At 32.9% G+C, this 15,934-nt stretch overlaps 1 long non-coding RNA gene across 1 annotated transcript in view; it reads left to right on the forward strand.

Moving 5' to 3' along the window:
• Positions 1-15,934, forward strand: part of LOC106616379 (uncharacterized) — a 384,138-nt gene that overhangs the window by 47,008 nt on the left and 321,196 nt on the right. The window lies entirely within an intron of this gene.

Consider the following 15,934-nt stretch of genomic DNA (forward strand, 5'->3'; position numbering starts at 1 on the left):
TTTATAACCGTGCAAGTGCTGCGACTTCGCATTTATTAGCTTTATTTTGCCGGCAACCAAACAACATTTCATTCGTACTTTTTCCTTCCCTTCGCAAACTTTGTTTTGTATTTTCTTTTATTTCCTGTTTTTTATTATTTTGGTTGCAGCACAATTATATTAGCCCCTCTTGGCAATGTCCCTTGGCCAATTATATGGCAGATATACCTTTAATTTTTACTAAACACCAATCATATAACCATTTAATTACATATATCTTTCCCCAAGGATACTCGTCCACTTAAAACACATATTACCAAGAAAAAAGCTGTGCTTTGTGTTGTTGACAACAAAATATGATGTTACAACGAGATAAGTTGAATGAAAAAATTGAATCACAAAAACAAAAAATTATAAAAAGTATACGGAATACGCCCACGCGCTCACACACAAAAAAAAAACCAAAATAGAAAGCTTAAGCTAAAAACAAAATGGATAGAAGATGTCTAAATAAAGGGAGTGGAAGCTCGATGAGATAAACAATGAAATTCCGAATGAGTAACTGCAACATCTGGCTTTTTTGTTGTAACAAACAATATACAAAAAGTAAATGAGGCAGGAAGTTGTCAAGAACTGGTGTTTACAAAAAGCGAAAATTGTGAGCAGGTAAACATCGGTATAAAAGAACACAATTAAAAATTTCGCTACAATTTTGATTTAAGCGTTGCTAAGCTCAAAAACGAAATTAGTAATAAGGATAAAAAGCACAAAAATGCACGAGAATACTTATTGTAACCATCTTCATCTTGCCTCGATGGGATCGACTTTAAAGCAAAACTGCTATCGGCACTGTATTAAACTTTATCAACCCAACTGCATCGAAATTGTAATTGAACAAGTTACCGATATGCTCACAACTTGCACCAGCAATAAGAGATTTTTGGATTGTTTAGTGTGATATTCGGTTGGTTTAAAAGAACAACGATGTAGAAACTTTATGTTCAAAATTGTCCTATGGTCTTCCTTTAACAAAGCTGGGGATCATGAAATACTTCACAGACCAAAAAGTAATTATCAAAAATAAGGCAATTAATGAATGGCAAACGAGAGACGATTAAGAAAACTTTTCTGGGGGCACTTATTTTTGGAACAATGCTGTCCCCTTTAAGAAAAGGAAGTTTAAGACTCAGCAATTTCTTGCTTATGGTTTTGATTTACCAAGTTTTATTGTATTTTAGTGTATAATAAATTGTATGTAGAAGATGAACAATATTATTTTAGCAGGCACTTCTTTCAAATATAAAAAGTTGCGTAGAAGTAATGCAGCTGTTTTTGCGATCTGATTCCGATATTTTATAAGTGATATCTCCATTAGTGGAATGTGGTTCTTAGTAAGTGAGTTACTTATATGTCACGAAGATTGCCAGACGACTTTAGTCTGGGTAACTCATTTCTAAGCTAACATTTATTACAGAAGTTTTCAAAAACACTTTCTCATTATTTTGATAGGTATACTTTTTTATAGTGTGATAAATCATTATATCAATAGTTTTGCTGTACCAAAGAATATGTATGTTAAGGTATATATATATATGTGTTAAGGCTTGCTTTAATCCAATAGGGAGTGAATCAATTTTTAATTAGTAAAACGTTTTTTGAGGCTAAAATTTCATTTTCAATGACTCATACATATTTTCAATTCATGTCTATGTAGTTTTCTATATCAAACAATATTGAACTACTTTCAGGTGGATTTTGTTGGTATTTCAAAAAGATTCAGGTGCTTTATATTTTGTAAATACTAATAATCTACAATTTGCTTGATACATTGAACTGGTCTCATTAACTTTACTTAATTACCGATAACAGAAAAGGATATGCGAAATAAAAAGTTACGTATACGCAGAGGTGGTCTCGATATTATTTTAGTCACAGAATTCGTATATATTGAAAATTTTGTATCACATTAATAACAAGGACTAATTTTGTAATTCGCTGAATTCTAATACTTTAAGTGCATGAAGTGTTTAAACTAAAAACTCTCCATTTCTCTTCTTTCCTTCTAACTTCTAAGAAACTTGATAATGCCACCAACTGTATCATTATTGCATTATATCACAAGGCGAAATCTTAACTGTTTCCTCTGTGGTAATACTCCTTTATCCTTCAAATTTATTAAGAAACGAATTTTTGTCCTCAACATTTCTTCATAAAGAACTTAGTTCATTAATATGGCTTTAGTGAATAATCTTTCCAAGAAGTTTTCCAAATATCGAATTGATTTTAACAGAATTTTCTACTGATTACAATAGACATCACTCAGTAAAGTCGTAAATGGAAGTATTTGCATGCGTTAACTAGTAGGCAAACAATTGAGTTTTTTCTATTCGATTTATTACATTAAAGTATTGAGAAGTGCTGTTGTTCTTATAGCGCATGCATACATAGCAGTTATTGAGGTTTTTTGTATTCATTAATTTCGGTTCATATGCTTTCGTTCTGCTCCTGCGTATTCAACTTTAATTGGAGTCGATTAAAAAAGTTCTTTAACTTGTTTAGTTGAACTTCACATCTAACTCGATCTTTGCTAGCCGCTTAGTTCTGAGTAAAAACACGTCAAGTGAACCCCCATTTTCCACTTGATCATCGAATTTGAATGGGAGTATAAAGTAGTCACCATGAACAAGTAATCCCCCGCTCAGTTTTTTATTTTAATTTTAACAAACATTTTTTTTTAATTGAAAAATTTTACTGCTTTTAGTTAAAAAATTAATAATTAGAAAACTATTTGTGATTTTTTTAAGAAATTTTCAGGAGTTATAGTTCAATACATGTACTTTGAGAATATATGTACCAATTTAAATTTTTATTTTTTTCATATAATTAATTAACTTTTAAGTTAACAAATGAAAATTTTATTGACCTCTCCTTTTTTCTTCTTGTCTTTAAGTATTAAAAATCCATAATTTTTTTACCCCATATTTTATTCTATTCATTATAAAACATCCTTAAATTAATTATATTTCTGCGGTTAAAAGAAATATATATGAAAGCATCTTAATATTTTATGTCCCAGTATCTATGTGAACAACAAAGGAATATCTCGGGGCATTCGTAATTTCGTTGATAATTAATCATGAACCTCGTTAAGAAATGCTGCAATCCATTTAACAAAAAAAATCATAAAAAGGTCATTAAAAACTTAGTTTTAATAACAAAAAACCGCGCTCATGATTTTAAACATTTTATTGGGAATTATATGTGCAATTCATATAAACGGACTATTTATTCAGGCCGAAAACCTGAAATTCTTGGTGAATTATCGGTGTATAAAAGTCCTAAAGTCAATAAGCCTGAGAAGTCAAATGATGTGATCGAAGATGACGAAGAAAAAGATCCTACTTTTCATTGCAAACCGGTAGATAACAAATAAAAAATTGATAAGGTTATTAAATTTTTCACGGAAATTGGTGAACTTCCAATCCAAACCAAGAAAGTCTCAACTAATAAAGAATGTTTCAACAAATGTTGTGAGTAAATTTACAGACAATATTAACAATATGAATAGTAAAATCGATCCAAAAGAACTTCATTCAAATTCGATGATCAAGTGGAAAATGGGGGGTTTACTTGACGTGTTTTAACTCTTCTACGTATGTACAAACACACACATAATAAAACTATGTATCGCTATCGTGTATAGCGGGTGCTGTAACATGGATATAGTGTTTGTATATCTGATTCAATTTTATCCTTCCTTTTTTGTGAATACTTGCCTTAAATAACTGGAATAAAGTAGGTGTCTCAACAAAGTCATTAAAAAATTCCGCATACAAATCGGATCAATTATATGCAAAATTAATATTCGCGTCACAAACTATATAAGTACACATATCTTCTTACAGAAATGCAAACTTTTAATCATAGTTTTTATAGGAATTTTTTCTAATTACTAACATAGGTTATATATGGAAAAATCTGTCATGTCTCTCATATAAAGGGTATCCCTGACAGATTAAAATTAAATAGAAAACACAGTTTTCAGTTTATCGATTGTAATTTTTTTATTATATCATAAATTACATAAAATACTTTTGTTATGGAGTAATGCATTGCAAATGGCAAATGGCCTCTACGGCTTTCCATACACACACGCTGAATCTCCTCCTTTAAAGCCCCTAGCCCAAAATCAACATCAAACAGTGACACGTTGTGGATGAATTTGTTTCTCGACAATTACATATCGATTTTCAGAACCCCAAAAGCGGCCATTTTGCCGATCAACAAACCCATCAAGGTGAAAATGTGCTTCATCACTTGATGATTTTGATGATATAAAATTTTTAAATATTATTACACGATATTCTATATTTGTGATTTTTTTGTTCGATTTTGTTTATGATTAAGTTGAAAAATGTTAGTAGGTATTGTAACTGTAGTTTATGTAGATGCTTGAAATATTTCTGAAATTAACTAGGTACTGCTAGACTGACGTCAGTCGGTGGTATTCTGTGGCAACTGATACAACTGGTAATCCCTTCATTGTAGACTCATTGTATTGTGGAGTACTCATAAGAACTGCTATGGAATTCAAAGCCAGTGAGAGAATAACGCACTCTGGGTGGTTTTGAAAATACTTGTATGTGCTAGTTTTCGGGAAATGGTGTTTTGCTTCTTTTTAACCGAGTAAGTCTAAACAATACATTGCATCGCACACTTTGTTTTACTCCCCTTCCTACGGCTACCTTCAACATTTTTTATTGCACAAAAATAAATATTCGCCTTGTAATATTTTTTGTGTTTCGCAACAAATTTTACCTCCAATTTGCATTTAAAATCGAATGCTTTTTTTTACTTCTGTTAACGAACCCAAAATGCAAATTCAAAGGAAAATCGATTTTATTGTTGCATAGCTCCTGGGCGAAGGATCTACATGCCGTGTTTTTAAAGTTACGAAAGAGTGCACATGCGTATCAGATTGCATCTTTTATATAGCTAAACTTATGTACATCTAGTAAAAAACTTTATGAAAAGTAGAATCAGCATCCAGAAAACATTCTGTTTTATTAAAACTTTCATAGAGCGGGTTTCATTGTAAATTCGTAAGTATTATCCATAGAATATATCGCTCCCATTCGCTACGAAACAGAGTCTCGACTCCCATATAATGGTATAATCTGGTTAAATGCTGATAAAAATCGCTGTATATGTTGCTACAATCGTCTCTAAACAATCCTGTTAATTTCTAACCAGAAATAAATTTTTCCTGCAGAACTTAAATGCAGTCTTCAGATATTACAGACAATATCTGCACGAGAACTTATTATGTAATATTGTGAAAGCTCATTCCATGGAAAGTATTTCTTATTTCTTGACTTCACAAAATCATACCAATTCGAAACATATGTGATGCCGTGACTGTATCAACTTTATTTTTAAAACGCATAGAATATATTTAGCACTTTTAAAATCTAAGTTCTACATCCAATCGGTGTCGTTATAAACAAAAGTTTATGCTGACATCGGCAACCCTAAAGACTCAAGCTATTCTTGTTATGAGCAATCAATATAAAAATTTGAGGATTGTACCTGATGGATTTAAATTCTATTCCCGAGTTATTTTCTCTGACAGAAGGACACAGAGGCTTTGAATTTGAGAATTTCTGTTTTTTGCTTTTTCTATACGTGCACTCTCAACAAGTAAGCTCGGGGCATTGCTTTTGCTATATTTTTTTGCTGGGAGTATAGTCTTCCCATGTACATTAAGATGGCCCTTAACTTGCAAAGCGTTCGGATTCTCGGTCTCACCCCCCAGGAATATCATTCTACGGTGTAAAGTTTTTTAACATTCCAAAATTACTAAAACCCAATAAATTCGTGAATTGTTAACAGAGTTACAAAATAGTTATCACAGCGAATTAATTATGTAAATCGAGCAAATGCGTAAGACCTGTCCGAATACATGTCACAATTATAATTGTTAGACTCGTCTGCATCGGAATGATATAAATGAATAAATCACAGGTATATTCAATGCTTGAATTATAAATAAGTTTCTGACAATTATGATACTTTTGTGTGGTTATAGATGGACTTTGATGAGAGGTCAAATAGTAGAAGATTTTATGCAGACTTAGTAGAGAAACCGCATATCGAATTTTATCCCTTAAAAATGTGAAATGTAGATTATGGTTCCTAAAACTTTCTTTAAATAGTGTATTAAGTTTGTTTACCCATATTGAACGAGACACTTCAAAAGACGGAACCACTGGTTATATTAAAGAACCTTCCATCTCTAGCATGTATCAAAGTAGTATTATAGCTGTTCTAATTCAAAGTCCACTTCAGAACAGGAACTATGCAATTTATTTCTAGGGACACCAAAAAATACATTACTATATGCAATGTTGATAGGTTTCTCCATAACGACTATGCCACTGTGTTAGTGGAGAAATTATACTTTTCTATATTGTTAGTTATATTTACGAAATACATAAATACTGCATTAGTTACTTTCTCGTAAAGTATTTTTAAATATTTAGTTTAAAGTAAATTCATTTGCGTAAATTTTGAAATTTCACGTCTCAGAATATCGTTGGCTTACATACATATAAATACTATATGAATACTTTAACTCAATACTATTGTAAGATGGGCAAAGCGATGACCAAATATGCAGACATTCCATTGAACACAAGTACTTGTTTTATTTATTACATAATTGAAATTAAGTGTGCAGCTATAAAGAACTTGGCAGACAAGAGTAGTCTAGAAGCCGATCTGTACAGTTAAGTGACCTGCAGGAATAAAGTTGGCTCAGAATATATGTTAGCGAAAAATATTTGAGGTTACATTCGAACTAGTTATACTCTCGCAGCATGTTGCTACAGAGTATAACAGTTTTGTTCACCTAACGGTTGTTTGTATCATCTAAAACTAATCAAGTTAGATAAAAGGTTATACATATATAAATGATCAGGATGACGAGACGAGTTGAAATCCGGGTGGCTGTCTGTCCGTAGGACCACTGCCACGCCCACAAAACACCATTAATCAAAAACAAATAAATTGCCATAACTAAGCTCCACAATAAGCTACAAGACTGTTATTTTGAAACAGGATCACACTAGGGAGAAGCATCTGCAGTTAAATTTTTTTTTCAAAGTGGGCGTGGTTTTGCCCCTAAAAAGGTTAATGTGCATATCTCCTAAGCCGCTAAAGCTATAATAACAAAATTCACTGAGAGAAAATATTTTTAGTACATTTGTGGATAGTGTGAAAATTGGCAAAATCGGGTGGCAACTCCGCTCACTCCTCATATAACGGTTTTGATAAAAAATACTAAAAGCGCGATAAATCAAGCACTGAACACCCCAGAGACATTAAATTTTATCTTCGGGATGTTATAAGATGACTTAGGAATCGCGTGTAAAATTATACCACCCACTTTTAGGTGAAAACCCATATCTTAAGGTCTGCTTAACCGATTTCAACCAAATTCGGTACATAACATTCTTCTCATACTTTACTTTAAAAAACATTGATATTACTGTACAGTATTTTCAATGAATATGCTTATTGATCTACATGATAAATAGTAGGTAGGCCAGTGACATAATTGGTTTAAAATATCAACTTTGTTTATATAGGTTTATATGGTTTAACTCTTCGCAGAGAGAAGATCTACTATATTAGAACGGAATACCCAATATTTGAATAAGTCATACTATCTTCTACCAAACCCACTTTTCTTGTTTCTGCTTGTGTTTGGATGCTACAGACCACCTGCCTACAATCGTTAAGTCCGTTATATACTCTTATAAATATGTTCATAGGTCAAATAGAAACACAGTGCAAACGAATTTAAAACAAGACTATACGAGCAATTGTAGAACAAAAGAGCTTCCTTTTCGCATGGAAATATTTTGAAGTATTCTTTAGTTATTTAGTATTAAATATTATGTCGTAACATAATAAATGGTTCGTGCGACTAGAACCATTCTGGGCTTTTAAACAAACATTCACATATTCAGATAAAGAAATGGCGTTAACGGTTAGGAATTTGGACTAATCGTCTTTTCTTTACTTTTCACTGATCCATTGTGTTGGACTCCCAGAAAAGAACAAAAAAAAAAGCATACAATCGAACTTAATATCACGTTTTAGCGATTCCAACTGTTTAATTTTAGTTTCCGTGATATTACTAGCAGTGAGTTCATGGTTGAAACCAAATATTAAATTCCCAAAGTGTACGTACATAAAATAAAAGGTTTCCGATCTAGCGAGGGTCGTGTAGGTACTTTACTGCTTTAAATTTTATTGTTCATTTTAGTAGTTTCTTGAGGTTTCTTTACGATATGTCGCGTCAAGATTGTAAGAATGATCGATTGTTTACAAAAGAGGGTTAGCTTATGACTGTTACTGCATACCAATAAGTAGATGATGCCTGGTTCACTTTTCTTTGTTTAATATTGTTTTGAAATTACACCTCATTCGTACGAATGTGGTTGTATAAACATCTAATAAAATAAATTAATTCGAGTTTTCTTTCACAACAACATATGTGTTGGCTGTGCGATTTAACCCCTCTTAAATAAGAAGGCTAAAATAAGAAAGGTATATTCGTATGGCTATGTGTGTACATGTATTAGAAAGTGTGTTAGTGTGTTAGGCTGAGCGCTCAAGCAGGCATTGATTGGAAGATATGTTCGTACCTGCAATCTGTTTATGAGAATACTTTAAAAATTGATAAACCCATTTCTAACCACAAATATTATTTTCTGACAATTTACCTGTCAATTATCCTAAGGGTTTGATATATTTTATTTTGGGTAAAATTGTTATAGCAGTGAGATTTCTGAATTAACACAGCTGAGTCTTTGTTTTTACTATAACGTTTATATCTAAAATTTCCTTACAATGTTTATAGCTTAGCTTTTCATTTTAAAATATTTTTAAAGTCATGCGAATGAGACTCAACCAAACAGAAGAGGCTTCACTACTTATTTAGCAAAAGAGACGCATATAACATTTATTTCATTTTGTTGAGCCCAAAATTCCAGGGGAAAGCAATAAAACCGATTTTCATTATGTCTTTGCCTAGCCGTAATGCGGTGAAGAAAGGAAAAAATGAATTAGAGTCCGATACTCAGTCCCGTTTCCTAAAGATGCCTAACATAATATTAAAGAACACCTTTAATGGAAGAAGTTATTTACGTCCACCTCCATCCATCCGCAATCCTCTCTCTTCTATCTCTACTAACCTTCTTAAATCCGTGCATAATTATTTTCGACATATTTCGATGTTACTTTCGTTTGAGTAGGCAGTAGAGAAACAAAATCATCTCTTGACGATTCAAATCAATATGTTTTAGATAACTCAACAAGTTCGTTCCAGTGTATGAAAAGAAGCCTAGATGAAGCTAGCAACATCCAATGAGAGATTTCTTGGGGTGTGCGAGGAAGGAATTCTGAGATTCACTAAGTGTCTTTATTAGCCTTACAAAAATGTTGAGTGTTGTACTAGTTGGTAATATCAGAGAAAGAACGTAATATCAGGTCTCGCCAAAACGACTTATAAAGATATCTCCTTTTACAAGTATAGTTTTTTGAGGGAAAAGAAATCAATACTTCCGTTCTAAACCTTTTACTATATATAACTCTGCATATATGTATATAAGAGGTGATCCAAGTAGATTTACGTGCTTCAATAACCTTTTTTTGACAGATCCCGCATAAGTCGTGTCAAGCTGTCTAGTTATTTTTCAGTATTGTTGGGCATTTCATCATGGAAAGACTTAAGCCTCAACAATGTTTACAAACTGTTAAATTTTATTAAGAAAATTCACGTTCTTTAAAGAATGTGTTTCGCGCGCTTCACTCAACTAATGGTCAACATAATCTGTCTACTGAGTTTACTATTCGCAACACCATCACCCATTTTGAGACCCAGCATTCATTATTGGACAATATTCGACCGAAAAGACCACATCCAGCACGCAGTGAAGAAAATATAACGGCCGTAGCTGAGAGTGTACACGAAGACCGTGGAGAATCGATTCGGCGCCGTTCGCAGCAACTTGGACTGACGTATGGACTCTTGAAAGGTTCCAAGAAGATCCGACGTAAATTTGGTTCAGCATTGGGGGTCAATTCAAGATCAATGATTCAAGGGCTGCCATTTTAATCACCGGTCCATATTTCGTACTACTTAAAGTAACATTTAATAATCCTTATTGTGTTGCTTAAATTTTTTTTAATTTTAGGTAATATCAAATAATGCATTCGTTGTCTTGTCGTGTCTTTTTTTGTGTTTTTTGTATTTTTGTTTTTCGGTATACATTTGTTTGTTTTTACCTAAAAACTAATTTCGTTATGTAACGTTATGTAGTACTCGCGACCACATCCTTAGTTACACAAACTTTACCCGCCGCACATGTCGCTATCTCTGCTATTTTATCAGAGGCTTCGCAATTCTCCGAAGAAAAATTAATTATTGCCCATCATTTATTTGGGTTTGCCTCTTAGTACTTACTACGTTGACGACACATTGCTGTCAGCTCAGCATACGCCTTAACACTTTCATTTCCTATAGAATTTCACAGCTCGTTTCTTGTTGTGCTGCGCCTTAGGGTCTTCAATGCGTTTCGAATATTGTCATTATGAATGTTGTCACAGAGTTCCAAGTTTCGTGTATGTAAGTACGACAAATATCAGGTGTAGTACTTGTATATCCATGCCCTGCTTCGGTGAGTAACGCAGCGTATACTGCCTATTACATGCACAATTCACTTGTATTTTATTTATTATTATTATATTAAATATTATTATTATATAAAACACCCAAACGCACATTCATGCATATACATGTATGTTCATATAATGGAAACCAAAAAAAAAAATTATTGAATGCATCAATAAACCAACTACATTATGATACTTAAAATAAGATATTAAATTATAATAAACTCACGTGAATTGCATAATTGTTTCAATTACTTCGATTTTGGTCAGGATTTCTCTGCATCTTCCTCAACTTCTTAATCCACAACAATAAAATTTTTATTTATAAAAAGTAAAACTCAAATCAAAAAACTTACCTTTGTTAAATTTTCACTTTGGTTTTTATCTATAGATATATTTAAAAGAATTATTCGTTATTTAAATAATTACCAAATAAGGCTTCCTTGTTGAAACGCCCTTTGTACTTTTGCCGGTTTCTGTTGTTAACTCTTCTTCTTGAAATTTGGTTTTATTTGCCTTTTCTCTTTAAACATGTTAATATTTCGATATTCCCATGTGACTATCACTTGATTATTGATAGCTTTTACTCTTTTTAGCTTTAGGATTCCTTATTCAATTAGAAATTACAGTGAATGTACTTGTGCTGAGAAACAGCTGGAAAAGTTGTAGTATGTGTTTCCTCCGTCCGACAAACTTTGATAATTTTTGTTGAAAGCATAACGGGTGCATAAATGAGTACATAGGAATTATTTTAGTTTTATTTAATTTTTTCTTAGAATTTTATATATAATATTATTTTTGTATTACTAACAATTTTGTTTAGAATCGAACATGAACTAAGGGGAAACAAACTTTCTAGTTCTACTATCATGCAGAAATAAATACTCGAAGCACACACGTGTACTCATTTATGCCCCACTGTAGTCTTGTATAATTTCTCATATTTTCGGCATTAAAAGAAATAATATCCAATATTATACGCTCAGTAATTTTGCTAAGATATTTTACATATTGACCGCCATATATGGTATAAGGTATGTGGTAGATAGGGGTACACCAACACCCGACTTTATTTATCTTGGACACAAAAATGCACCATTAGTAGAAAAATACACCCACCTCATTTGTCATGATAACTCACATATTGGCCGATATACGAGGTATAAAGTAAACCATTTTTGACATTCAGACATGTTATTATCATTAAGAGGCTCTCTCCAGTGAGAAATTATCACCAGGCACCGGGTTCCCTCCTCCCGGGTAACTGGGTGCTTGAACAGTTATAGTCTGGTTTCGACAATATTTAGACTTGAAACGGTATACCACAAAGGCACTATTTGTGCAAAGGTTGTTCTCGATATATTCGTATAACTTTGATTTGTATACTGAAAAGTGAAAAACTCAGATGGAATTTAAAATTTTGCTTATGGGAAGTAGGCGTGGTTGTAGACCGACTTCGCTCATTTTCACAATATAACATAGGATCGTCAGGATAATAATAATTACCGAATTTTGTCGATATCGGTCGTGCACATGCGGAGATATGTGATTTCTCCTAAAAGTGGGCGGTGCCACGCCAGCATTTCATTTTGACATCGGCTCATATAAAATTTTATATCTCTGACGCATTTGTCACACCTTTAGCTAGTTTGAGTTATCATCCGATTTCACCTATTTCGCACTGTCATAAGAGGTGTCAAAATTTTTTATCCTGTGCAAATTTGGGTCATATAGCTCTATTGTTTTGAGAGATATGTAATATATACATTAAACCTATTAGCGGCGGGGATACTAAGAAGTGCTCCTCCTTAATATGATTCGTTGAACCGAATAACAGTTTTGTATCTTAATTTGCTGCTTAGTTATTGCAATTTAGAGATTTTCGATTAATGGCGTTTTGTGGGCGTGGCGGTGGCTCTATTACGCCATCTACAATACCAAACTTCTAATGTTGCCAAAGAACATGTATACCAAGTTTCATCAAGATATCTTAATTTCTACTCAAGGTTGAGCTTGTACGGACAGACGTGCAAATAGTCCCCCTAATTTCTACTGTTCTCGTTATCCTGATCATTTATATACATATATATACTTGTAACTTCATATCTATCTCGATTAGTTTTAGGTGTCACACATACATATATAACAAAACTATTGTATTCTGTAGCCACATCTTGCCAGAGTATAAATATTGAATTCACTTCTGACCAACAAACAAGCTCAGGTTCAACCTGTATTGCTGGCAGCCAACAGCCTATGGCTACCTTATCCGACAAATACCACTGGCACTTAGCGATGGCTCTTGAAATAGGACAACGTCGGCTCCGTCTCCTCCTAGCCGAAGCAAGAGATTGGCGGAAATCTCCTCTGTGTGTTGGAGGCTAATTTAATACAGCAGTGCAATATTTTATGCTTGTAAATAATTTAAATAGAAAATTTGGGTACCAATTATCATACTGAATTGTTGACGATGAAGATCTGAATTGATTTAGTCCTGTCCATCCGTCAGTGTTCCTACGAGTTTTGGTGTCAATTAGTTCTATAATAATAATTGAATAGTGGAAAAGAATTGAATAAGTCTTACCGCATACACACAATTATTGAATAAAATAAGTGTAATATAAAATATGATGCTAAATAAAAATTACTTAAAGAACATAAATTTATTAAAACACATGTCATTATAAAACAATTGTTTAATGAGGTGGTCACTTGTTACCAAAATTGTAGGTTCTAGTTTTACAATTAGGCATGAAGAAAATTTTACAGGCAAATGCCTGATGTAAAGTATTGTTTGCATGAAGTTTTTAAGTTTAAAAATGTAAAAAAGCATTTTATAATAATTTATGCTAAATCATATAAGGGACATGATTTAATAATCAATGCTTATATTTGGGTATAGATTATTAATTAATGTAATAAGGTTTTACGGCGTTGCGATTTGATTTTAAAACTACAAGAAGAAACACAGAAATATTATTTGATAATTTGCAAAATCAGTGCTTTTGAAAAGGTTTCAATATAAATAACAAATATGTAGCTAACCTTGAAATGCAAACTGCCGTCATACCTGCTCTACAAGCTTCTTATGACTGTTTTCATAGGTAGATGTGAATTTCTTATTTTAAAGCCCAATAATGTGTTTAAAAACCCAATAATTTGCAAAAATCAGCAGCCAAGAAAGAAAATGGCAACAAAATCGAAATTATTTTGCCTACACGTGAAATATAGTACACAGGAAATACAATAACACCTAAACAACACAGACACTCACAACGTACGCTGATGCCGCAAGTTGAGAGTACAAGAGTACATGCTAAAATATGCAAGGTCGTAAATAAAGTGGAAATGTGCTAGAAAGCTCGTAAGATTTTGTATGGGAAAATCTTTCCTTTTACGACGGCCCTTAGATGAGTTTTCACGTAATGTTCATACTACTTGTGTGTTGTTGTTACTAGTTTTATTATTGTTATTGTGGTTGCTATTTTCATATACCACTTACGTTATTCCGGACTTCAATGAATGCCTTCTATAAACTCTTTTAACGGCGAGCGATTTATTCTCAAGATACACACACTAACCAAATGGTTTAATATATAAAATTGACCGAAAAAGACGAACGTGCGTGCTTAGCTTGAATACAAAGAACAAAAAAAAAAACTTCCCTAAATGGAAAAGTGCTCAGCTATTAAATAAAAGTGTGCGGTAATTATTGTTGTTCTTTGAGGTTTTCTATTGACTTTAGCAGCTAGATTGATGGAGCGTGGGGTACTGCTCAGTGAGCAGTGGTTTTGCACGATGTGCACAAACTTTCTCCGCCTGTAAGTATGCTTCTACGTGCTTCCTAGTTCTAGATTTACTGTAACAGAAAGTAATAAAAGAAAAGTGGTGAAAGCTCATAACGTGGCGTTGATACCGTTACAATATAAATGGTACTACTTTCATAAACTTGTGTTAAATCTACGGAAGGCACTTTTTATGTGGCAATTCGCTTTGTTTTGGTGGCAAAAGGCACTTAAGCAGACACCTTCCCGCTGGCTGTGGCAGATGTCAGCATAATTTCAACAAGTGGCAGACTTATGAATATTAAAATATGTATATTAGTATTTTCAAGGTCATTATTTTCGCACATAAGCATCTGAGATAGCAGCAGCGATGGGGCTTAGTACTTTAATAAAGTTATCTAATCAAAAAAAAAAAAAAAAACTAAAGCTTGACAACCTAAACCTTCAGAATATCTTAATGCATGTATTTCTAGGAAAAACTGAAAAGAGAGTAAGTATAAGTATATACAAATTATGTAGAGGAGAACAAGAATTATTTTAGCAAACAAAAAGTTTCTCCAGTTTTCAACGGCTGCATATTTGCGCGTAAAAGTTTAGTCAATAGAACGTTAAACTAGAGCTTAGTTATTGATAGTATATAAGTTTAACTCGTGTGCACTTCCGACCAAAACTTATAAGAGATGCCGAGAGAACTAAAAAATTCGACAGAACAAGAGAAAGCTTATCTTTATACGAATTAGAGCCACTATCTCGGTCACTTCGAGTAGTTAAAAATGAATACCCCGAGATGAATATTTCCAGTTCAGTGGTATAAAATTGAAACGAAAAAATGTTCTACCCCAAAACGAAAAAAAAAATTTATTTGGAAGGAAAGAGACCAGATAAGATCCATACCCTTCCTGATATCCCGAAAAATAAATTATGGTGTCTTTATTTATACCTAGAACTTTCTGAAGAAGTTGAAAAATCGCCTATTATTAAAAGACTGTTTTCATTATCTTTCAGGAATGAGAAATAGGCTCAAGCGTGGCGAACTTACCATATAAATATCAATGTACTATGTATGAGTAAGGTATATAAATGTTTATAGGTATATGTAGATAAGGTACATACATACATGGTCATTCATGAAGCTTCCTTATCACGCATCTCTGCTCTCTATTTATATATAAGGCACAGCTATAAACATAGTCACTCACGAAGTGTCCTTGTCTCTTAATCCTGTTCTGCTCATTGCTCTCGCTCTCTGTATTCCTGCCTACCAATACCAATATAAAGTCACATACTGGCTCCAATTGCATTAATCTATCTCAGAGCATCCCGTACATGCTCTCGCGTTTTCCCTCAGAGCAATCTAAGTATAAAGTTACCACAGTCGCACTAGTAGTTTTGTTGCTGCTGTTATATGCATTACATGTTTTTTGTTT

This window comes from Bactrocera oleae, chromosome 3 (genome assembly GCF_042242935.1).
Source record: "Bactrocera oleae isolate idBacOlea1 chromosome 3, idBacOlea1, whole genome shotgun sequence".
Taxonomy (NCBI): Eukaryota; Metazoa; Arthropoda; class Insecta; order Diptera; family Tephritidae; genus Bactrocera; species Bactrocera oleae.